We start from the raw sequence: 15115 nt of genomic DNA, 5'->3' as shown, positions 1-15115 counted from the left end.
AATGCCCCAGCCAGTCTTTTCTATATGTTCTGTATATTAAAACAAGAACTGGAATAAAGCTGTTTGCATTGTGTTATGGGTACGTATGTAAATTGTTTAGACAGAACTGAAAGATATTTCATAGCTGATATCAGCAACATCAGAGTTAAGACAGGTTGTCAACTCCAGAGCTAATGATGAAAGCCTGAGCTATGATCCTGTATCCGGTGGAATGCTGGAAATGGGAGCTTTGCTGCTGCAATTAGTGGACACTTTACTCAGCCTTTACTCTTTTATTAAATAGTTTATTTAGGTAGAGTTTGGTTCATGGGATATTTTGAGTTTCATTTGTAGTTCTGTACATTTTCCTTGCAAGAGACGTATACTCTGCTTTGTGTGATGGCTTCCTTATGGAGCTTTCTAATAAATCAAACATAACAAGACACTTCTTATTTCCTCTGGAAAAGTAGTAAATACAGGCCTCTGGAACAGCCTAATTTTAAATGTAGAGAAAGGAGACCAAAGCTCACATGTTCAAAGGTAAATCAAAGTATAATTGCATCCAGAGCAGCTCTACGGAAGGCTGAGTGTGAGCCCATCCCTACAGACAGCTCCCTGGTGACAAACTGAGAAGTGGAACCAGACAACACTGTGCAAAGGAGGTCAGTCCAGGAGATGGTTACAGATCCCCTTTCTGTTGTTTTCTATATAGTACGACCTGAACCTTGTTACCACAGCTGGCAGTGCATGCTTGTGCGGTCATGGATGAGAGGTTTTGACCCTAGAACAAAAAAAAAAAGAGTGAAAGGCAAAGAGTATATTCACCATGCTAGTTACAGCAGCTCAAAATAATATGCAGTTTATCGCATTGTTAGCTGGAGAACCTGTCATGTCCACAAAAAGCTGAAGCAGCCTCCCTGTGTGAGACGAGCGGGCTGCTCAGAACAATAGCATGAAGCTTGTGCTTGAGAAACCGCTTTCCTCTCCTCCCCACCGCCCTTTTGTTATGACATAATCATTCATCTTGCTTTGGGTTTTCTCAACCTAGTGAGTACAGAGAGGAACCAGAACTGCAACTAACAGGGGCTAACTCCTTCCCTTCTTAGGTAACTGCAACAGTTCCTCTGATGACAAGGCGATTCCAGATTAACCAGATTTCCTTTCAAAGCCAGAATGTGTCTGCTACAGCAGCAGAGGCCGAGCCTGGCAAGTAAGTCCTTAAAATCCAAACGCAGTCTCCTTCTATGTGCCAAAGGGCACAAAAGGAAGAGGAAAGTTTAATAAGCATGTTGGATTTGCTCAGCCCATCTGCTGTGATGAATTTCCATGAACATAACGAGCTCACAAAGTTAGCCATAGGTACATCAGGCCTAATTTCTTCCCATCAATATCACATTCCTTGAAGTAGCATTGTGAATCTCCCCATTATCCACTGAGGCCATATTCTTTCTTAGATATTTCCTTCCTTTGATTCTTCTAGAGAACTGCCCCTTTCTTTTCAATATCTTTTACAGAGATGAGACTGTTTCCAGAAAATAGACCCAGCCTTCATCCTGCAAAGGGGACCCTTTTGCATACGCACTTTGTTAGCCTTCCTTCTGGCTGAATCAGAGCCACCCAAAAGAAGCAATGTAAGTATTCATTCCTACTGGAGGAGGAGAAAAGACACTACCTTGTTCCTGTTAACAGTCAGCTAATTTGGAGGCATTGCTGCCCATAAAACACAACTTGATTTTTTTATCAATTTGGAATTTCATCATTTTCAGATTCCATGAGTCTAAGAAGAAAATTCAAGGCATGGTGCCTCACTGTTTAGTTCTGAAGAGCAAATTTTAGGTTTTTGTGTTTGATATTCCCTTTGCTCTATGTTATGCCAGTGAGTAAGACTATTTTAATTCTTCAGCATGTGCTGATGAGCCTGCTGAGAAGGAATAAGATCCAAGAAGCAATAAGATCCAAAGCACTGCTTTGACTTCTGTGGATGAAGTCCTTAGGCAATTCTGTATGCAGAAGCATTTTCCTCCATGTATAAATGCTTTAAACAATTAATAAAACTTTCAAAAATAATGTTTCAAACTTTATTTTCTGAGGCACATTAGTGGCAAACTTTTGTGCTTTCATGAGGAGTGCTAAAGGTCTTGACTAAGGCTGGCTATTCTGCATGCAATTACTTTGAGGCAATTGGAAACTACTGGTTTTGTACAAATATCTACCTACTGTGAAATGGCAGAGTCCTCATATTTCCTGTATTTCTTTACATTTTTTGGAACAAAGAACACATGGTGGAATTAAATCAAACTAAAGGGGGAAAGGATGGCAAGGACATGTAAAGAAGTTTTCGTTATAGTAGCTAAAACTGGCTTTAAGGAAAATGCAGAAACTAAATGAAATGCAGATGCTAACAGTATGACAAAACTATTATATTGGTGATCCAAACTGGGAAGTAAATTGGTGTTGGTATTGTGCTTAGTGGTGTCTTTTTTTGTGTACATGCAGCACATAGCACAAAGGTCCCTAGTGTTACTGCCTCTGTTGTTTACAGGTAGCGTAATATGTAGAGTAACTACTGCGTACTTCTTTCAACATCTCAGAGCTGATATTTGTTTTCAGTCCGCAGCCTTCCAGGCTGTAGCCTTTGTAGCCTTTCTAGTCTGTATTTAACCACAGAAGGGCAATGAATATTAAAGTTTACTTTCTAATGAGACATCAGAGTTGCTCAAAGAGCATTGCTGTATCAGAGCTCAGCAGTTTGTCATATACATTCCTCCTACAGAAGCAAAACTGTGTGAGCATGCTGCATGGTTCCTACAAGAACCAGGAACTGCAGAGCTTTCAGCCTTATGCTGCCAGCTGTGGTGAGATACTGGAGAAGCTTTTTTAATTCTTGGACAAAATAGAGTATCTAGTGGTGGAAATGGATGACCCCAGAAGGATGGAACAGCTGTAGAACAGAAGAAAGAGAGGCTTTGGTTCTGCCAGCCAATTCAACTCACTTTTCCTTTCTGCAAAGATAAAATAAACTCTTGAGATCAAAGATCTCATTTACAAGGCTGTCGTCTTAAGTCAGTCAGCACATGCACTTCAATAACAGAACATAAAAGAAACTTCTCACAAGCAAACAAAAAAAAAAGATGAATATCAATTATAAACATCCCTCATCCAATTGTGTGTGGGTATCAGCTTTATGATGAGAGTAGCCACTTGTATCCAAATGTTCATCTAACTATTTCAAGGGGTTGGATCTGGGCATCCTAAATTACAGTGAAAAGAAGTTTAAAGCAGATGGGCTCAGAAAATAGGCTCAGGTGAAATGGGCCATCATGAGGAGAAAGAAACTACTTGCTTAAATGAACTGATACTGACTAGAATGGCAAAAGATCTTGGGACTTCATTCTGAGCACGGTGTCACCGCTTTTTGTGAAGAGATCTGCTGTTTGTCTGTTCTGCTCAAGAAAATCAAGCAATGTGTGGTGCTTTGGAAACTACGTTGTAATTTCCTTTTTCAGCTGTTTTTAGAAACTGCTGGTACATCTGCTTGGCTTACTCTGCTCTTAAAGACATTTTTAGGTTCCTGTAGCTCTGATTTTGACTATTATATGTTTAGATAGGGCTTTTGTCAAATACGTAATATTTGTCTTACCCACTGAGACAAAGGATATTTTTGTTGTTGTTTGACTTTAATGTCTTTTGTAGTTTGGTTAGTTCTCCTTCGGTAATCTCTCAAATAAAAAAACATTTACACTTCTCCTTCTACTTGGTAGGATGGAGTAGAACATATGCATTAAATTTATCCCAGAAAGGATTGCCAAATTTTATTTCAAATAGCATTACAGTACTTGTAGATATTTTAGATCAGTCTTACTGTAGTTATGGCTGAATTTTTATCTACAAGGTTAACATATTCTCTGTATTTTCATGTAGTTTAATTCATACTGTAGTTTAACTCATGGCTTGGGAGCAGGCAAACTGGGAGGTTGTCATATGGGCAATGGATATTGGATTAATAGAGGAATTGACAATTACTTCCTCTACATATGTCTACTGTGCAGTATGTGCATCCACTCACAATGGTAAAGTTAAAGTAACTACTTCAGAGCTGGATGTTGCCATTGGATTTTTAAATGAAAATAGTACTTAAAAAGTTCTTTGAAATACCATTCACTTCTGATATTTCAGTCTGGAGATTGGGACCCAGTAATCTGTCAGTCTCTAACAGAGTAGTCCATGTAACTCAGTAACACTTGGATTACTCTGTTTACCTTTCCCCCTGTATATATCTATCAATCTTAAACTCCTCTGACCTAGAGACAGTCTGTTCGACACTGTTTATTATGTTATTAAGATGATGAAATATGGAGTAAACAAAGAAGAGGGGAGATCCCTATCTGAGAATTTCCACCCTTGAACTTTTTGTCCCATATGCATCCAAACTGAACTTTTAGGTGCCTAATGGTCTGCAGGCTCAACCCAGGCCAGAAGGTTTGAGAGGAAAATTTTTCTCTGACACATATCTCCCCTCTATGCTTTCTTTGTGCCAGTGTGCTTAATTATAATCCCAGTCATCCTTGTTTCCATCCACACAGGAGAGAAGGGAAGGAGGAGTCTTCAGCCAACTTTAAGGTCAGAAATCGCTTCCAGTTCGGCCTCCCTTTGGCTGTTGGTGATGGGAGCCAGGAGTGACTGAACTGCCAGCCATGGCCTCAGCTCAGTGCTTGGAAATGGGCTGCATTGTCCTGCTTCTCTCCTGGTGAATTATTCCTGCCAAGATCAGGCCTGTCATTGAGAATTCATTTATTTTTTAAATAAGTATTTTGATTTGTTCAGAGTGTTTTAAGTTCTGAAAACACGGTCTGGGAAGGGTTCAGTAGAGTGTTTGTTCCAAATATACTGAAAGAGCTGTTCTGTTGTCAGCCATGGTGGGAGCAGTGGGGATCAGAGCACACAGCATTCCAGGAAAACGTCATTCTTTAAGAGCAGTTTTAGTTATGCAGTGAGCAGCTCTTCAAAGCAGAGAGGTGTATAGGAATTATAATAATTATAATGACCACTTCCTGAAATGGTTTTATTTAGAATTCTTTGTTGTAGGCAAGCACCCAGTCTTTTTTCATATGCTTCTTTCTCTAAATGTGTAGGGAGGTATCCTTGTGAGCTCACATGTCCTTCATGACACTCAGCTGCCAGTTGGTACCTGTACCTTGTCCTTATCATGGAGATATTTTAGCAGAAGTGTGTTTTAACCCCAGGTTTATTTACAGAAAGGATGGATGGGTGAATGGACGGATAGGTAGGTAGGTAGATAGATAGATAAAATGATTATTCTTCAGCTTTTCAAAAAAAAAAATTCTTTTGTCCTTCAATTCAGATATCAGATACTTCATGTGGCTGTGCTGGCTACAGTCCTGTCATTTTGCCATATCTGCTGTCAATAACTCCATTACCATATAGTCCATCTGAAGAAAAAGAAAGGATTCTGACTTTCATCATCATATTATTACTATTTTATGACAAGTGGCAATACACAGAGATGAAGGTGCATTTTCCAGGTCAGAGTCTCTGGTAGCTTCATGTGAACTATGTGCCTTTAAGAACCATTCTCTCTCCTCATAATTACTTATTGTATGAAATTGCAGTTGGCAGCAATCAGGTTAAGTATTTAAATGTTTTCCATTTAACTGAGGGGATTACATTCACATTTCCAATTTAAAATGTTGTACCATCTTAACTACAAAACCCCCTAGTGTGCTTTTAAAGTATGTTTTAGAATATTAGTACTAATTTTGCATGAAAATCTTTGATTTCATGAACACAAAATAAAACATACTATTGTATTTTTCTCACCATTTATATATACAGCTATGTTCTCCAGCAGGAACCAAATGGCTTATTGTTTTCATTGCTGCCTTCTCTTTGCTCTTCATCCTCATCCCTCTCCCAGTGATGGATTTTAAGTGCTGAATGTGGAGAAAACCATCATAATGAAAGAACTGACAAAATCTGGTCAAGAGCAGTGATCCCTCTTGGTAAGGAGACACGTCTAAACACAGTTCACATCTTTTGTCTACACTTGTCTACCTTTCTTATTTTCCTTCTTTTTTTTTTTTTCTTTTTTTTTTTCCCTTCAATTCTAAGCAGCTCAGCTATTTCCAAGACTGAAGCTCAGGGAAAAGGAATTCTGGTGACTTCTTCTTTGCAGTAGGACTAAAAATGGACAGGGAGAAAGTCTATTCATTCGTGATTGCTTTCCATGCTGCTTAACAACAAGCTGTGTGTGTGCCTGACGCTTGCCAAGCAGCCTGAATGCGACTGGTGTGCTCTCATCAACAGGGCTTGCCCTACAGCTGTAGCTCATCTCTATTTTTAGGCAACAGTGTCTCACCTTTTCTCTCCTCTGCTGAGCAGACATTCATTGTGTTGTTTTCTGGGCCTTTTTCTGTGTGTTTCAACCATCCATCTGCTTAGGGTGCTGATAGCCCCAGCAGGGCAGCAGTATAAGCCGATGTGAGGGGATCTTAGTTACAGAATCACAGGTCCATAGAATGGCTTGGGTTGGAGGGGACCTCTAAGATCATGTAGTTCCAATGCCCCTGTTGTGGGCCGGGTTGCCAACCACTAGATCAGACTGCCCAGGAATCCCTCCCATGATGGGACATCCACAGTTTCTCTGACCAGCCCGTTCATGTGTCTCACCACCCTCTGAGTGCAGAACTTCTTTCTAACAGCTAATCTAAACCTTTCCTCTTTCAAATTAAATCCATTCCCCCTTGTCCTATCACTATAATCTGTCTAAGTTTATAAGCTCCCTGCAAGTACTGGAAGATTGCAATGAGATATCCCTGGGGCCCCAGGACTGGACTGAGTACTCCAGATGGAGCCTCATAAGAGCAGAGTAGAGGGACACAATCACCTCCCTCTCCCTGCTGGCCACCCCTCCACTGATGCAGCCCAGGATACCATTGGCCTTCCAGGCTGCAAGAACATACATCTGGCTCATGTCCAGCCTTTCATCCACCAGAACCCTGCATCTCTGAGCATCCCTTCCAAAGCTCACACTCAGCAGAAGTGGGAATGCTTTCTCTTCACTTGTGAGGAGCCACAAAAATGGGATTTGTTATGGCAATTACATAAATATCATGCAGTCATTACAAAAGAGGGATTTGTTGTAATCAGTTAATTCTCGTCCTCTCAGTGCAGATCACATAACTATATTTTTGTTCTGGAATATCATTCCATCCCTTATGTTCATTCATTCTCTAGATGGACTAAAATACTCCAGTAGATTGTGGTGAAATGGCTCCTGTTTCCCTATGCTGTGCCTTCCATACTGTTGGGGAGGCAGATTTCATATTCTGTGGAAGATTTCTTAAAGTATCATTCCCAGCTGAAAGGAAAAAAAACTCATCATGGAATGAAACACAAAGCAAGTCATTGATGGGTTTGCATTACATAAAATTGTTGAATAATATCAAAAAATCATTTCCACATTTCATATCCATTTTTTAACAAAGTGGTTTTGAAAAGAAACTAGAAATATTAAAATGTGGAAATACCACAGAAACATTGAAATAAGTAGTAATAAGATGAAAATCATTTTGTTTTGTCACCCCAATATATCAGAACAGTAAAGCAGTACTTTCCACATCACAGCCTTCAGATGTATTTTTACAGTCACCACTTTATTGAGCAGCTTTATATTTCTCCTCCAAACACAGTTATCTCTACCGATCCATATCGTATTGAATGATCTGAAAATAATGTTATTAATGGGCAGGTATTCACCCACAGAATCACATTTTATTTTAGACAATAATTATAAATGGAACATGTTGCCTGGATCTCACTTGCCTTTTACAAAAGGATATAGGGGCTATAGATAATTTATAAACAAATAGTATTATATTATTGATTACTGATCTCCATGGTTACTGGGCTCCTCTGGTTTCATCTTGGCCTCTCTGTAATTAAGCATTGTTGCACATACGCTGCACTGTGAGTTAGAATAGGCTGGAAACACACAAATCATTATAACAGGCAAAGAGGGAGATTTCCTTTATTTTGCACCTTGGCACAACTGGCAAAGCCCTTTTGTATGTATGTGTGGAACTGGCTGCCCGCAAGTCGGAGCATGTGGGAATAGCTTGGGGGTCATTGGGTGAGATCTTCATTTGAGGCCATAGCATCGTTGCAGGGTTTGGGCGCTCACTGCCTGCTGTCATACTGGCACCCAAAGCACAGCTCAAAAGTCACTCTGTTCCAATGGGATTTAAAACAGTGATGAGTACTCAGGTTTGTGCTGTTCATTCTTTAAATCCATATTTTTTATTCCTTGTTGACCCAAACAATCAATGGAAGTATCTTTTCTTTCTTAAAAAGCAATGCAAAAATACGTACACGTGAAAAATTCAGAGCAAAAAAAAAAAAAAAAAAATTAAAAAAAAAAATCAACCTTTCCCTCTACCTCTGTTTTACATTGAGAGTAGTCTCAAATAGTTCTTGGAGCAATAGACTGTTCAAGTTGAAAACAAACTTTGGTGAGGCTTACCTTTTTGACAGACTTGTTTTGAATACTCTTCTGCCTCACCTCTGAGCTGACCCGAGGCAGGTTTGTCCTCTCTAGATGCCTCAACTCTGATACTGAAATACTTTAAAATGCAGATAGGAAACAATAGAGGAAGCATTTGCATCTTGAAATAACTTTTAAGAAGTCCATCTTTCAGTCTCCATGCACCGATTATTCATTTCCTTCTCCCTGTCAGACAAATTTCAGTTTCCCCGTTTCTGGGTTTGATTTCCCCCAGCTCCATCTCTGCAGAGCACTCCTCCTGCTGTTCCCCAGGCTGTGGATATCTGTGTTCCCATCTGCTGCAGAGACTCTGAGGGATATGGTCACCTTTACTGCAGCAGCCACCATGGGGCTCACTCACTGCTCCTTTTCCTTACATCTTTGTGGATACCTAATCTGTAACACACTGCTTATCGTCCTCATCAGTATCTTCAGATTCTGCAGGCTCTCTCTTCTCTTTCTAGTTTTTAAAGCCCTTGTTTGGTCAAGGAATTCTTCCCAAATAAAGCATATTGATAATATTGCTCTACTATAGGACCAGTTTCAAATACGCGGCTTTTGGCATCTAACACATCTCCAGGACTCCCAGGGGAATGGGCAGTCATAACAAGTAGCAGATATTAAAAAACAAAATGGAACTTACCAAGAGGTTTTACAGGATGCTTTTCCACGCAATCCATTTCCTAAACAAAAGGGTTTCAAAACAAAAAACATAAGACTATTACACCAAGATGCTTAGGTGCTGTTGTAGTCACAGAGGGACCATAACCAACAAAGAAATCTACTTTTAAATAACAAAGACGAGTCTATAGAAAGCAAAACATTCCGAGTATGGATTTATGGATGCTTTTGCCTAGATTAATTCCCAACGGATAAGATCAGGAGTCAGTCCAGAGCTGTACTTAGAAGACACTTTCATAAAAACCAATGGAGCAGCAATATAATTCTATCCATGTTTCTGCTCAAGTGCCTCAACCCCACATGCAAACAAACATCTAATTTCCCTAAATTTTATCATCTCCAAAAAACCCCCACAAATCTGCAAAAATAAGCAAGCCCAAACAAGCCCATCACTGAGGACTGAAAATAGGGATTTGCAAAAAGTGGTGTCTATGGAAAGTTACCATGGGCAGTATGTATTAAAAATGGTGTAAAAAAAAAAAAAAAAAAGACTTCAGGAATCAGAGAGAGAGTTTGGTCTTTACCACTTTCTAAATGAGAATAATAAATGGCAAAATCTGCAAGGCTGGATTGTATTAGAGAATTCCCATAAATTATATACTGCAGAGTTGGACATTAAACTGTTAATACAAGAAAGCTTTGGAGCATGGGTTTCCAATTTCTACTGTATGAATTTTTGTCAACACAACTTCCTGTGGTCATATGACTTATTCTGTCAGTCCTGGTCTTTTCTCCCCCAAAAATATTGAACTGAATTTTAATGTCAGGCAGAAACTCACACACTGGTGTTCTGCTGAAATGCTGCACTAGAGAGCATTTGAGTGTTTTGCTTCTGAGCATACCTTTGTGATTTCTTACCTTATTCATGCTTGTGATCGCCTCACGTTTTGTCACCAAAGATGTAGCCATGTGAGCCTTTAATTAAACATGTCAGCAGTCATGGAACAATTAAAGTAAGTCTTCATCAGAGACAATTGGTCTGCAGGGATGAGGAGTGGCACAGTAAGTATGCTGTGTGCCAGCACTTTATTTACAGAGGCCACGCTGAAAAAAAAAACAAGATCAAATCAATAGCAGTTTGCCTAAAGAAGGAGCTTTAATGCCTCATGGATTGAGACACTAAAGTCTTCTTCTTGCCTATTACTCTTAATACACAGCCACTGTCATGGGGCTTAATCAGAATTCATGGAGCCGCTAAACCAGGGGAAGATTATTGATCTTATTAAAGATGTAGGAGGACTGGTCTGAGAAGACAGGGCCTCCAGAGGAGGACTCTGCCTCATTCTGCCTGCTTGGGGCTTCACCACTGCCAGGACCCAGAGGCATTTTTCTTCTGTAGATAAGAATCTCAAAAGCCTGGGCACAACTGCCCCACACTGAGCATCTAAATCTCCTCACCTGTAGTTCTGAACATGCCTTCCTGACCTTCACTAACAGTATTTTCATTAACTTTGAGGACTAGGTTCCTTCTGCTGTTAATCCTATATGATGCCCCTGAAAACAAAGGAACAGCATAGGTGTAACTGGATGAGAATTTAAAAACTGCATATTACAAAAATGTTACTGATGGCCTAATGTGACTGAAGCAGTACTGCTAGCACACAGAGAAATAACCCAGGTGTACCTCTGTGTCCTAGTTACATGGTTTCTGTTGTTGTTTTTGTTTCTTTTAATTTCCTGTACAAGCTCTGTTTAGTGTGCAAATTGCTTGCTATATTTATGGAAAATATTGAGTGATAACAGTGGAACTAGAACAGTGCTAATGAGTTTTTGATCAGTTGCCAAACTGAAAAAATTAAACTAAAATTCGTTTAGGTTGACCCACAATAAATGTTTTCCATTTTTCTCGATGTAAACAAAATCTGAGAAAGCTGCTCAGAGAACTGTTCAGTCATGGCCTGAAGCACTGATTGATCACCTGAGGCAAGGACTGAGTCAGCCAAGGGAGCACAGGTGAAGGCAATTTACCTTGTATGACTCCTAGACCCCATTAAATGGCTGACTGGCACTAGGGAAGGTTCTCTCTGTTTGGAGTTTTCTACTGCAATCCTAAGATGCAGGTAAGCATTTCATTTTTGATTGTCTCTTTCTACCACGATAATCTTTCTAACTATAAAATCTGTAAGATACTGTTTTAGCTATGCTACTCTGCTAACTGTACATCTGTTAATTGTACAGCTGCAATTTTTCCATTGGATGGGAAGTTAGATGTCTTACTTATGGGCTTGGCACAGAAGTCACAAAAACCTGGAGTCATGGGTTGCTGCTGCTGAGCAGCTGCATAGTCATCAGTTAGTAAGATACAAGAATCTGGGGTAAATTCCTCTCCAGCCCATGGAGGAACTAGAGGAGTTTTGGAAAGCTTCCCCAGCCTTGGTGGACAGGATGGAGACAGTGCATACAGTAGTGTCCATACAAAACAATAAACATTGGCTCCAACCCATTGCCTGTGCTGATCTTGTGGCTTCCCAAGGCTCCTCCCAGCCTTCCTCTGTGAGGCTCTGGGCGGTGACTGATGGCACACCAGTACCAGGGCTGGTGAGCCCATCCAGGAGAAACATAGCAATTAGAAGGTGAATTTAGATATTAAATTAAAAATCTTAATTCCTACAGTTCCATGAAGAGGGCAGTCTTGAATACACATCTCTCATCTTCTACATCAATCAAGTGCCAAGTACTGCTGCCTTTCCTTTTCACCTTCCAGCTTCCTCTATCTGAGGGAAAAGGTCAGAAGAAACTTGGGCAGATCTGCTCCAGATTAAACCTGATTAACTAAACCCGGTTGTTCTGATAATTACTGCAGTTATCTAAAGCATTCACCCAGATTTGAGCTGAATGTCGCAGCAATGTTCTTGCAGCACACCTGTGCAGGCAGGATCTTCAGGCTACGCTGGAATTCGTTTTATCTTTCTAGAGCAGGTGAAAATTAAATCTTAAAACCAGAAAAGAGTAACATGAGTTTCTTGGCAACAACCAGTCTTTGGATAATAGGTGACATGCAGTTTCCCTCACTGATGTCAAAACTAGTGCCAGATGTGGGAAAGACATTTTGGGTTCATTCCCATTGCTGAGCTGCTAGGTGTGAGGAAGGGTCTGTGGGTTCTGGTCTTTGCACAAAGGGTCCCTTTTGCTGCATGGCACTCCATCATGCTCCTTCCTTTCATGGACATAACTGCTGCTGCAGTGTGCCAGTGATGTTTGTCTTAGAAACCATGGCTCAGCTGAGCTGTTCAGTCCCACTGTGCCATTCAGGTAGTTGCACAGTTCATCTACTACTTGTGCACTTTGTACAAACCTAGATAGGTTTTCTGAAAATTCTATTATGTGGTTACTACATTCTCTCTGAAGGCATATGAATTTGTAACGGTGTAGTTTTATAATAAATTTACTTCTACAGATTCAGGTTTTCTTGTTCTGTTGAATCCTTTAATTAAAGAGCACCTAGGAAAGCTGGAATGTCAGCAGATGATGTTTGGAGCTGCTGCTGCTGTGTGCTCACGAGTATGCTGCAGAACTCAAGAGACAATGGTGGGTTTCAGACAAGCCTAAATGTCTTCTAACTACTTGTTCTGTACTTTAATTTATGCTTCTTTTTGAACATGTTAAATTTTAGTTTATACGTAGGCTCAGTCTTGTGCTTTTGTACCAAGTGTGCAAGCAGCTGAGGCAAATGATGCACTCACTACAAGCTATAATTTAGAGGCAGGTGGGAAGTGCTCGAAATGCGTGTATCTTTGTAAGTTATTCCTAAAATGCTATTATTACCTGCAGTCTCTTTAGTTTCTGAACTAAATGTCCTTTCCTCCTTCCTAAGCCTTTTATCTGCTTTGGGGGGGGGGAAGGAAGAAGAAGAAAAAAAAAAAACAACAAAAAAAAACCCACTAATGGAGAGAGGATCTGTTTCAGATCTGGATTTTTGGGAAGATTTAGCAGCCATTCATCTGCAGATGACCATTTTCAGTGAATTGTGGCTATACTTTCAAAAATCAAAGATGGGTAATGCAGAAGAGACACCAGCAAAGAACAAGCTACTGATTTTCCACTTTTTCTTAACTGCAGGAACATTCATGTTTACTGTTTAGCCTAGTGCTGAGATCAGAGGATCCAAATGGTTGTGCTAGTGCGCGTTACAGCTTCTGGATAAATTACTTAAAATGTTATTGTGAAAGCTAAACTGATGTGACCCTTGTTCTCATCAATCTTATATTTAATCATTATATAGTGGCTTGTGTAGAAGGTTCTTATACTGCTATCCTTGATACAAAGATAGCACCAATTAAAATTCTGCACTTGCATTTAATAGTGTGATATTTTAGTGTTGTTGAGCATTAGTGAGCCTATCTGTATGCAAAATGGCTATAAAACGTTGAAATTTAAATTTATAAACATAGATAGGAAATTGTAAATGAGAATTCTCTTTCAAGTGGTTAACTTTCCAAATGAGGAAAAGTTGTTATACCTGGTAACTTGCATGGATGGAATATTCCAGCTTTTGGAAACATAGTGTAGATAAACTGAGCTTGTACATCTCTTCTACTCCCATGTGCCTGATCACTGGCACTGCAAAAGTTAAGCTGCAAGAATTTTGATTTATACACATGCAAGAATAATAAAGCAGATCTACAAATGATGTTTAAATACCCACTATGGGCTATCTATCAGATTGATATCAAGAAATAGTAGAAAAGCCTGGGAGCTGGGAAAACAACAAGAGCAGAAGTAGACTTCTACATGCATAAAACACGGTAATAAGAATTCTGTTCTTTTAAATACTTGTGTTATCTGTTAATGTGTACCATGGGGTAAGATTTTTGAAAGCTGCCATCAACTTCACACCTCTGCCATCATCTTATCTGTGTTACCAGTTCTCATTTTTCAGGAGAGGATCTAAGCAACAAATTTGTGTTCTTTTTTCCTTTCATCCATTCCCCCACTTTTCCCTGTCTTGACAGCTCTTACCTTGTTTTCATTTGACTCCTCCTCTGTATCAGTAACAGAATATTTTTCTATTTGCGGTTTTCCCTTGTTCTTCACTTATGTTTGTGGTGATCCCAGCATACATAGAAAGATGTCTGATCCTTCCATATTTTTGAAATACACTTAATTTCATTTTGCTTTGTGATTATTTTTTTTTTGTCTTCCCCTTGAATGTAACTTCTCAAATAGAATAATGCACTGCCTGCAGCAATTACCTCAGATGGCTTCTTGCCAACTTTACCTTTTCTCAAGTTGTCTTCAGTTTCTTCTATGTATGCTCCGCTCAGCTGTCCCGAGGTCACTATTAATGATGTGAGCAAATCTCAGGACCTCTTGCCTGCAGCATTATTGATCCTACTGTAACTCTGAAATCCTGTCCTGTCTTAGCAGAATCTTTGCTTGTTTTCTTTTCCAAATCATTGCCAGTTCTTTAATCTTTCCTTCAGCAATGGATCTCCAGCCAAGCTTTCTCTTTCAAAAAAAAATCTCACCAGGTTCTATTTTACCTCCATTCACCTATTTGTGCATTTTTACAGGTGGTTTCTTCTGATTACATCAACTCAACTGTCACTTTCTACAATACAAATTCTTGCTTTTCATTACACACACCTGGTTCCCCTTGAGACTGAAATGTTGAAGTCAAGATGACCTTCCTGAATTCTTGCTATGATTTTATCAGCCTATTTTTGTATTCTTTCCTGGCATTCCTCTCTCCCGTGACTCTGAATGCAAATCAGAGCCATACAAATTTGGGCCATCCATTGGGCACCTGTTTATAACCTTATCTTGTATTTCACGATGCAGTTCTTTGTTCTGAGCTGGCTATGGCATTTTCAGTTGTCCATGCATCCTCTCAGAAAGTGCTGTCATTCACTTTTTTCAGGTTTTCTTCTTGCAAACTATACTCAAAACAAACTG

The 15115-nt window shown here is 39.7% G+C and overlaps 1 long non-coding RNA gene across 3 annotated transcripts; it reads right to left on the bottom strand.

Moving 5' to 3' along the window:
- Positions 1-673: 673 nt before the first annotated feature.
- LOC149917516 (uncharacterized) lies at positions 674-15115 on the bottom strand. Of its 3 annotated transcripts, XR_016467792.1 has the most exons (5): positions 10619-11107; positions 10079-10264; positions 9183-9222; positions 5818-8618; positions 674-760 (listed from the first exon to the last, which is right to left on the bottom strand). It is a non-coding gene; the product is annotated as an uncharacterized LOC149917516 (long non-coding RNA). The 3 variants fall into 3 exon arrangements; XR_016467791.1 differs by adding an exon at positions 14439-15115 and having other exon boundaries at positions 5818-10264; positions 10619-10714; XR_016467790.1 differs by having other exon boundaries at positions 5818-10264.

Source organism: Phasianus colchicus, chromosome 6 (genome assembly GCF_987193195.1).
Source record: "Phasianus colchicus chromosome 6, bPhaCol1.hap1.1, whole genome shotgun sequence".
Classification (NCBI taxonomy): domain Eukaryota; kingdom Metazoa; phylum Chordata; class Aves; order Galliformes; family Phasianidae; genus Phasianus; species Phasianus colchicus.
Note: the sequence above shows the minus strand (reverse complement) of the source record. Positions and strands in the feature narration are given on the sequence as shown.